Below are 9957 nucleotides of genomic sequence, written 5' to 3' on the forward strand. Positions count from 1 at the left end.
TGCTTAAGTTAACTTCTGTTCATAACTCCCAAATACTTTTGTGTTTACTTTTGCACTTATTTAGTCTTTGAAGTGAGACTATATTAAGATAGTTGTTTAACACTAGTCCCTGTGCGATTGATACTTGACTTTCTTTAAGGCCACTATATTACTTGGGTTGACTACGTACACTTGTGTGTGCACTTTGGTACAACAAGTACAGAAAATGCTACATTGATCCTTAACCCAAATTAACACTTAGTCGTGGTTTCCCAATGATTAAAGAAGAGGGAGAAGAGTAATAGTTTCACCATCAGACAATTGAATTAAACCAAAAGGAAATTTAGTAGAGCTCATTCCATAAATAAGATTGAACTTAAAGTCTCAAAGAATCATGAACAAGATCTTTTTCCTCTAGTGACTCATATTCTTAGTGTTTCATGGCCCAAAAGAGTGTTCCCATAAAATAAGAGGAATGAGATACATAGTAGAAGTAATGGAAAAGAATGGACATACAATGCAAAGAAGAAAAAGATAAAGGAAGCTAGTGTCATGACAAAAATGTTAAGGTTATGATGGCATCTACCCTATCCCAACCCTAGGTAGGTAAGACCAACATCCAACAAGGTAAATAATTCAAAGGAAGTAAATAAATCCAATATGAGACATCATAAGAAAGTTAGGCCACATATAAATAACAACAACATTAAAACTTGAACAAAGCATTACTCATGTCCCAAAATTTGATGGCATGAGTAAAGCTCTAATACAATAAAGAGTGCAGAAAATACATAAATCTATCTCCAATAAATAAATAATGATAAAAAAGGATAGTATGGAGTCCGAAATAAGCCCCGAATACTGGAGCTCACTAGTAATTCAAGACTGCTCCTACTCTGCACATACTCAAGATCCACGGGTCGCACTCATATTGGAATCTGCATCAAAAGGATACATAAAGTAGGAGTGAGTATGGCTCATTTATCCTCAGTAGGTATCCAAGACTGATTAAGCAAAGAGGAAAAATAAACAAGTACAAAAATAGAATAAAACTACATACATACACATATGCACACACGCACACACACACACATATATATAAGAAGGCAAAATAGAAAAAATTAAATGCATACAGAGTATGCAAGAGGTGCAATGAAATGACCATAAAGTAATGTCTCAATATCACCTCGTATACTCCTTCAGCAAAAACTTATAGTATAGAACACCATGGGAGGTTCACAACACGTATACTCTTACTATCTCAATCTCATAGCTTAATCAACCTTACTGGTATATCCATCAATCAAGGATTTTTATAAAGTATTTTCTTTTTTTTTAAGAATCAGTATATCTTTATGGCCCCAATTCCATATTGATAAGGTTGAATAAAATAAGGATTCATGTTCAAAACCAAGACAATGTCATGTAAGGAATCAATTCAAAGATGGTATCAAAGAGCTCAAATCTTCTCAACTATTAATAAATCATGATGTAAGCCATCGTCTGGCACCACAATAATGAAAAATCATGTAAGATATCACATATATCATTTCAAGACTCCATTCAGGTATCACAAAATTAAATAATGCAATTAATTCTCAAATAAGACCAAAATAAACCCCCAATTAAGTGTTACAACAGTAATTATCTCCCAAGTCATATAATAATATTTACATAAGCCTTCACACAAGAAACACAATAAAAATAAGAATCACATAAGCCCCCCATATGGGTAATATGATAAAGTATATACCTCAAAAGATGAATCTTATGACAACTCCTAAACTCATAGCATACTTTACATAAGTGGTTAACTACCTATTACAGTCTAAAGAAAGTTAAGCCATAACCTACGTCAAAAAGTCCAACCTCAAGCCTGGACACTTCAACACGGAGAAATTCCTTACTCATGGCTTTGAAACTAACCAATCTATCAAATTAACATAATCTGCATGTTAAAAGGAGTTTAACAATACCTATATTAGCTACTTTTATTTGGATCCAAAAATAGTTCAAAATTGACCCTGAAGGAAAAATGGTAGAATCAAAATTTTATTTTAGAATCAAGTTTTAATACCTCAAAGATCCTAAGTATAAAAATCCATTGACAAACAAGTTGAAATCATTGGAAAACAATTTTATAACTTTATTTGGTAAAACTCCAAATCCAAGTTTATAATCCAAGTTTAGAAGCTATTTTGAAAATAAAATCAATTAAAAATGATAAAAATATGAGCTTAAGGTTTACCCACAAGGGTAATAAACTTTCTCTTCAAAATTTCCAAGAACCAAGCTCCAACAATCTAAAAAATGATGAAAATTGGGTTTTGGACAAGAAAAAAATTAAATTCTATACAAATGTAAGTTGTCCTTATCAAATGTGGGCCCCTAGCCACGAATACAATGACCAACATGACCCGACCCCCTTAAATTCAATCAAACCATTGCATTTGCAATGAAGACCAACTCAGACACAAACCCACTATCCCTTCACGAATACGGTACCACCATAGCCTTCATGATAAAAACTATTTTTCTTCTTCCCAAATACAGTTGGGGGGCCCCCAAAATGAAAAAAATTCATGAGGCACCATATATATGCGTACTAGCAGTGCTAAGTGCTCAAACACATCATACGTAAAACATTTCCTACTAAAAGAATCATGATAAGAGGGCCCAAAAGAACCAGGATGCACTCTATAACCTGATAAACCAAAACCAAGCCCTCAGCCAGCATAACCCAATCTCTGACTACCCAAAACCTTAGAACCTGCATATCTACCATTTGAACTTTATAAAGGTACCTAAAATGATCTACCATACTAACCATCAGAACATCACTAAAGAAATTCATACCTCGGGATGGATGTTGACTGAAATCACCATATCAGTGTATACTCTTAGCACTGGTACTATGAGTACCCTTGTGAATAGTCTTAATAAACTTTGGTAGGTCCACCATACTCTGAAAAAACCATAAGAAATCACTAAGTGAGCCATCACTAACTGATAATAAACATTAAAACCCTTAATAAACTTCCTGATCCTCTCAAGTTTTATGAGATGCTTGCAATGGCATATTTTGAAAAGGCATAAAAGTGAGCCTCATACTCAATAATACTCATGAAGCCTACTCTAAATGATCAAACTCATCTCTCTTATGATTTCTCAAACTAAAAGGTACAAACTATTACATAAATGCTTCAGAAAACTAGTCTATGCTAGAGAATGGGAACCTACTTGTCAAGCAAATATAGGTTATGCATCCTATCTTGATAGTATATTAAAAACTCATAATCACCCTCTCTAATGACACTACTGAACTTGGGAGGGTATAATTTGATAAATCTCTCTAATCTCTTCTGCTTCTTAACAGACATAATAGAACCTAAACTTATGGGTGGATATCTAAACTAGTAGGCAAAGTATCAACATGTAAGGTTATCACAATATCTGAATATGCCTCAAGATTCTACAAACCATGAGTAACAGCTGGCCCATATAGTTGTACACCTCCTAAAGTCTGAGATCCATTATGTGAACCCAATAGAATACCTATCTGGGGAATGCCATTCAAATAACACAAGAGACGATTAACATATCCTACAACACTAGGCTACTATAAAACCCTGAGAAACCTGAGCTGGTCCCATATCTTTAACGATAAGCTATCTCCTCACGCTCAATCTCAAGCTTGAGTGAGGCTTCTTCGTCCTATTCTCTAGTTAGATCCTTTCCTATGCTTAACCTCTACCTCTATCTCTATCACAACCCCTACCTTGCCCCATATTGGGATCCAACAGTGGGTGTTGGCTTAACATACTCAATAACTCGAGATATAGTCCTCACTATTTATATAAAAAGAATGGAATACAAGCTTAGAACATTAGAAATAAACAACACAAAGATGATAATTAATCAAATTAAAGAAGTCTTGCTTGAGAATATCATCTAACCTCACAAAGGTAGATACAAACATCAACATACCAATGTGTGGGACTCTATTAGATACCTTACTCTTTACTCATGAGATCGATAAACCTAGTGCTCTTATCTAATTTATCATGAACCAAAAGTTAAGTTTATGATGGCACCTACCCCATCCCACCTCTAGGTAGTTAAGACCAACATCTAATAAGGTAAAAGATACACAAAGAAAGTAAATAAACCCAATACAAGACATCACAAGAAAGTTAGGAAACATATATAAATAAAAATAATATTTAAAGCTAAATAAATTATGACTCAAGTCCTAAAATTTATTGTCATGAGTTAAGAGATCTATTACAACAGAGAGTGCAAAAAATATATAAATCTATCTATGATAAGTAAATAAAGACAAACTAAGATAGAATGGAGTCCAGAAACCCCAAACACTAGAGCTCAATAGTACTCCAAGACTGCTCATGCTCTACATAAACTTAAGTTCTATGGGTCACACTCGTAATGAAATTTGCATCGAAAGGGTCAAAAAGTAGGAGTGAGTACGGTCCACTTGTACTTAGTAGGTACCATAGGCTGACTGAGCAAAGTAGAAAACTAAATAAAGAATACTATGAGCACACTTCCACACGCATATAGAAAAATTTCCAACAGTGGCTCAAATCATATCTCCTAACAAATTCTATAATTATAATATATATATATATATAATAAAAAATTAAACGCATACAATGAATACATGAGATGCAATTCAATGACCCTAGGGAAATGTCTCAATATCACCTCGTATACTGCTTTCAAGTAAAAACTTCAAGGATAGGAAACCATAGGGGGTTCACAACCTGTATAGTCTCATATCTCAATCAACCTTGCTTGTATATCCTTCGACCAAGGGTTTTATGAAGTATTTTATTTTTTTAAAAAAATTAGTATATCTCTATAGCACCAATTCCATATATATAAGGCTGAATGAAATGAGGATGCATACTCAATACCAAGAATATGTCATGTATTAAATCAATTTAATAATGGTATAGAATAAGCTTAAATCTCCTCATATCTGAATAAATCATGATGTAAGCTATCACATGCCACCAAAGTAATGAAAAATAATGTAAGACATCAAATATATCATTTTAAGCCTCCATTCAATCATTACAATATTAAATAAGGCTATTAATGCTCAAACAGGACCAAAACCAACCCTCACTCAAACATTACAACACTAATCATGTCCTAAGTCATATAATAATATATACATAAGCCTCCACAGGGGCAACACAACAAGAATAACAATCACATAAGCCTTCACTTGAGCAATACGATAAAGTATATACCTCAAGAGATGAATATCATGATAATTCCCAAACCCATGGCATTATTTACATGAGTGGTTAACTAACCAGCCCTGTGTAAAGAAAGTTAATTCATAACATACCTAAAAAAATTGAATCTCATGGTGTAATATTTTATGTAATGTTGACTGTACTCAAACTAGATGATAAAAACCCTCTCAAGAAACCCTAAACCCAAATCAAAAACTTATGTTCTTACTAATCACTTGCCATCGTAGCCACTACCTATAGTGGGAGTAACCCACTGGAAGAATTAGTAAAAAAATTAATGAGGAGAACATGGTACCACAATTAGTAGTTAATATACCAAATTATGTCGAGATTTTTAAACCTAAACCTTTCATTAGAAATATTACTAGGGTTTACCCAAACCTTGTTATCATGCTGTATGGGGAACTTACTATCACATGGAAATCTTTTGAGGTGAGAAACTTAATCATCCAAGAAAATTTACAATACAATATCATTGGTAAATTTTATTATGGTAAACCAAACATCAAGGAGTTGAGAAAGGCAATCCCTGAACAATGTGGAATAAAAGAAAAATGCACTATAGGAGTATTGGACACAAGACATATTCTTATTAGGTTGGAAGGGTTAGAGGATTATGTGCAATTATTTTTAATAGCAGCTTACTACATAAAGAGTAAGGAGATGTTTTGGAAGATGAGAACATTGAAGTGGGATCCTAAGTTGAACCTGGTGTGGAGACTATAATAGGAGTAGCATGGATTTTAATGCTAGATCTTCCTATTAATTTTTTACTAAGAAAGAAATTTTTTCAATTGCCTCAGTAGTTGGAAAACCTTTAACGGTAGACATGGCCATTGAAAACCAAACAAGACCTAGTTGTGCAAGGATGCAAGTAGAAGTAGACATAATTATTAAACTATCATATAGGGTGAGAATTAATGAGAAGAATGATAATACAAGAGAAATCAAATATAAGTGAATTCAAAACAAATATGATTATATGTCTAAACATTGTAGAATGTTGCTTGCAAGTTCACGATGAAGAAAGTTGTTGGAATATTCATCCAGAGATTCATGAGAAAAAGCTAGATGAAAAGGAGAGGAAAAAAATAGACAATCATATTGAAAAAATATTAACTAAAAGAAGGAGACCTAGGTAAACAAAGGAAAAAGAGTAAACACAAATAAACTACAATGGTTGACAAGGAGAAAATAGTACAAAATGGATAGATATGGACATATAGTAGGGGAAGTTTATAAGGAGACTAATGTTGGGGTTGCTATATCTATTCTTTTTAAGGCATTACCAGAAAAAGAAGCAGACAATGTCAATAAGGAAGATGGAGAGCAAACAAAGAAAAGTACAAAGGACTGGGTTAGTAAAGGCTTTGGAAAAATAGAAGATAATACACAAACAACAAGGGAAATAAATGCAAAGATGAAATCAAAAGACAAAGAAGAAGTCAGTGAATAAAAGGAAATGTCACTAGAAAATAGAGGTAATATAGAACAAGGAAAGCAATATATAATAGAATATCAGGATAAGAGAAATAATACACAACAACAAGAAGCAAAATAAAAAGTAAAGTTAGGAGAGTATATGGTACTTGATCAACAAAATGTTACCAAAGATGTAATGGTGATAGAAGGAATTGTACCGTTAGCAATACAAACTAAAAATCAAATTGAAAACTACAGTAAAAAGAAGAAAGATTTGGATGGGGTAGATCTGGATGAAAGCATAGAGAAGGTAGCTATTGAAGGTTATTTATCACCCAAGTAGATAGAATCAATGAAATAAACCCATGGAAAATAGCAGAAGAAGGGCAAAAATTCAATCTCAAGTACAATGCAGATAATGAGCAATAGTTCAAAATCAAAATTAAGATGAATGCATTAATTTGGAATTTAAGGTCGGTGAATACCCAAAAAGTGTTCACCAGGATGATAACCTTACAAAAAAGACATCATTTTTATTTTATTGGGTTGATGGATCCTTTTTAGAAAGTCACAACAATGAAAAATATAGAAGAAGGTTAGGAATGCAACATGCAATAGTTAATACATCTGGCAAGATATGGGATTTTATAGATTCAATTAGAGAAATAATATAGTTAGAGATGAGGAACGACAGTTGACTTTAAAATTAGAGATTGAAGAAGAAGGAGTATCAGTCATAATTGCATTAGTATATGCAAAATATACTCAGAATAAGAGGCTGCTACTTTGGAAATCTTTAGGAGATATGGCTCTTTTTCTTAAAGACCCATGGTTGGTAGGAGTGGACTTTAGTATTATAAGAGCCGGTGAGGAAAAATTTAGAGGTTTACCTGATAGCATAGATGAAATATAAGATTTCAATCATTGCATCAATTTGTGCTATTTAGAAGAATGTGGATTTCAAGAAAGTAAATATACATGGTGGAATGAAAGAACTGATGATGATTGCATAATTAAAAAATTGGATAGAGTATTGTGGAATGAAAAGATGCAGGAATTATTCCCAGTCATGGAGATAGAACATTTGGGATGGGATTCTTAGATCTGAGCGATGTGGGATGAATGGAAATACCCAAATTGTGTGGCTATAAGAAAACTGGAAATAGATGGAGATTCACGCCTCTCTTTCCTTGTTCATACAGTAAATAAATGAGGGGTAAGAAAGTGGCAATTTCTAGGAACTTCGAGGTTTTTTTTGAGGATTTTTTATGAGGAAAATTTGTAGTCCTCAAGGATAATATTAAGATAAGGTGGATATGTATGCATATTTGAAATTTGAAATGGGTTCTCATATTTTGGGGAGAATAATTAAGAGAAAACAACCTAGAAAGTTTGAATAGTGATACCCTCATGCCTTGCACGTGATTTCATACGAAAGAGGGTTGATTGGTGTTATTTGATGGAATCAATGGAGTTAGGGACGTTGGTGGTTTGTTGTTGATATTTTATGAATGTTGTTATCGATATTGTTGCTAGTGTTTGTAGGTTGTATATGAAAGGTTAAAGGGGAAGTGGGTCGGGTTGGTCTTTTGGAGTTTGGATTGGGTATAGGTTAGGAAATGGGGTCTAGGTAGATTTTATTAGGAAATAATCAAATTCAAAATTTTAGTCAAATTGAATAAATAAAGTGTCCAAATTAATTAATAAATCAGCAAAATAAATTGCGATTGTGGCCATATTGATGTGATCTAGCTCGAAACAAATTGACACCTAATTAGTTATGAGATTATTATTTCAACATAAACCAAAATAATAAATTTTGAAATTTGACTTATAAATTCAATCTAAAAATTTTGACTTCTAATTTAATCGGGTATAAGGGTTAATTCTAATAAAATGTTGATTTCAATCAAAATTCCTTTATCTAGTTACAAAATCATATAATCTAATATATTTGAATATGGTTGTACATGACTATTACTTAAAGTGAAAGAATCAACTTGAAACTGACTAGAAAAATTCTTTAATTTTATAAACAATTATTTTGAATTTGTTTAAAATTGAAGAAGCTCAAAATTAATTAAGATTGTTGAGGACAAAAATAACGGGTCAACAATTAGCTTTTGTTTATTTTTGTCTATGCATATTTGGAGAAGTTTTTTTCATGACCCATTTTACGAATTGTGCGGGTACCTACCCAACTCTACCTTATATAGTAGAACCCTTACTATCCCTCCATTCAATTAGGTGTGGTTAGATGAAATAACTTTTTTAAAAAATAATCCCTTAATAAAAAATGACTCTTATCCAAAAACATTTGTTAACTAATTACATTGTGAAAATAAAATAAAAAATTCCTAGATCCTATCAAAACTAATACAAGAGAACTAAACAATGAAAGGAAAGACCCAAAACACAACAATCATGTATGAGTGATAGATAGGAACCATTGAAGAATGACCATTGTCGTACCTATAGAAACTTCATTGACCTACAAAATGGCTATATCCCCAATTAGAGATACAGTAAGTGTAGTTTCAGTATAACCACATGTACTGAAAGGTATCATTATCTGAAAAAATTAAAAACAAATTAAAATAATGAAAATAGAGAGAAAATCATAACACCAGTTATGATTTTGAATGACTAAACTATTCACATGCCCTTCTTTTAAGTTTCCTAACTCTTGTTTTACCTTTTTCTCTAACAACACGGTGATTTCATTTCTAACATGATTATGACTCACTACTCCACTTTTGAAACATACTGATAAAGACACTAGTTTGACTGTCTAGAATACTATAATGACTAGACTATATCACCAAATACACCACGTGTATATACATATACAAACTATGCATATAGAGGTTAAAATAAATACTGAAGCAAATCATACCTAAACTTACACCTACGTGATCTGGTCCACTACTCTACCCATAATCCAAATACACAACATGAAACAAGTATAGTCGTAACACTTTATCTTAATAATGGTCTCCAAAATGACCTTTTTCAAATAAAATGATGATTGCATGCATGATAGATGTACACATATACTAAAGGCAGCAAGACCTACAGGGGACGAGCTTAGTATATGTACCAGTGTCAGCGTGACACCCATGTCAATAATAGTGGCAACATGTCACCCAATCCATATAACAGTATTGGCCGCCCAATCCATATATCATCTCAATACTATTTCAAAATCGTACGTTCAATTCATGAGATAGTCAATAATCACAAATAATGCCCAAAAGCTAATCATAAA

General features: G+C 32.6%; 1 long non-coding RNA gene across 1 annotated transcript; it reads right to left on the reverse strand.

Moving 5' to 3' along the window:
• Window positions 1–611: 611 nt before the first annotated feature.
• LOC107872446 lies at window positions 612–8005 on the reverse strand. Its single transcript, XR_001674853.2, has 3 exons — window positions 7580–8005; window positions 2836–2944; window positions 612–917 (listed from the first exon to the last, which is right to left on the reverse strand). It is a non-coding gene; the product is annotated as an uncharacterized LOC107872446 (long non-coding RNA).
• Between the last annotated feature and the right edge of the window lie 1952 nt (window positions 8006–9957).

This window comes from Capsicum annuum, chromosome 5 (assembly GCF_002878395.1).
Source record: "Capsicum annuum cultivar UCD-10X-F1 chromosome 5, UCD10Xv1.1, whole genome shotgun sequence".
Classification (NCBI taxonomy): domain Eukaryota; kingdom Viridiplantae; phylum Streptophyta; class Magnoliopsida; order Solanales; family Solanaceae; genus Capsicum; species Capsicum annuum.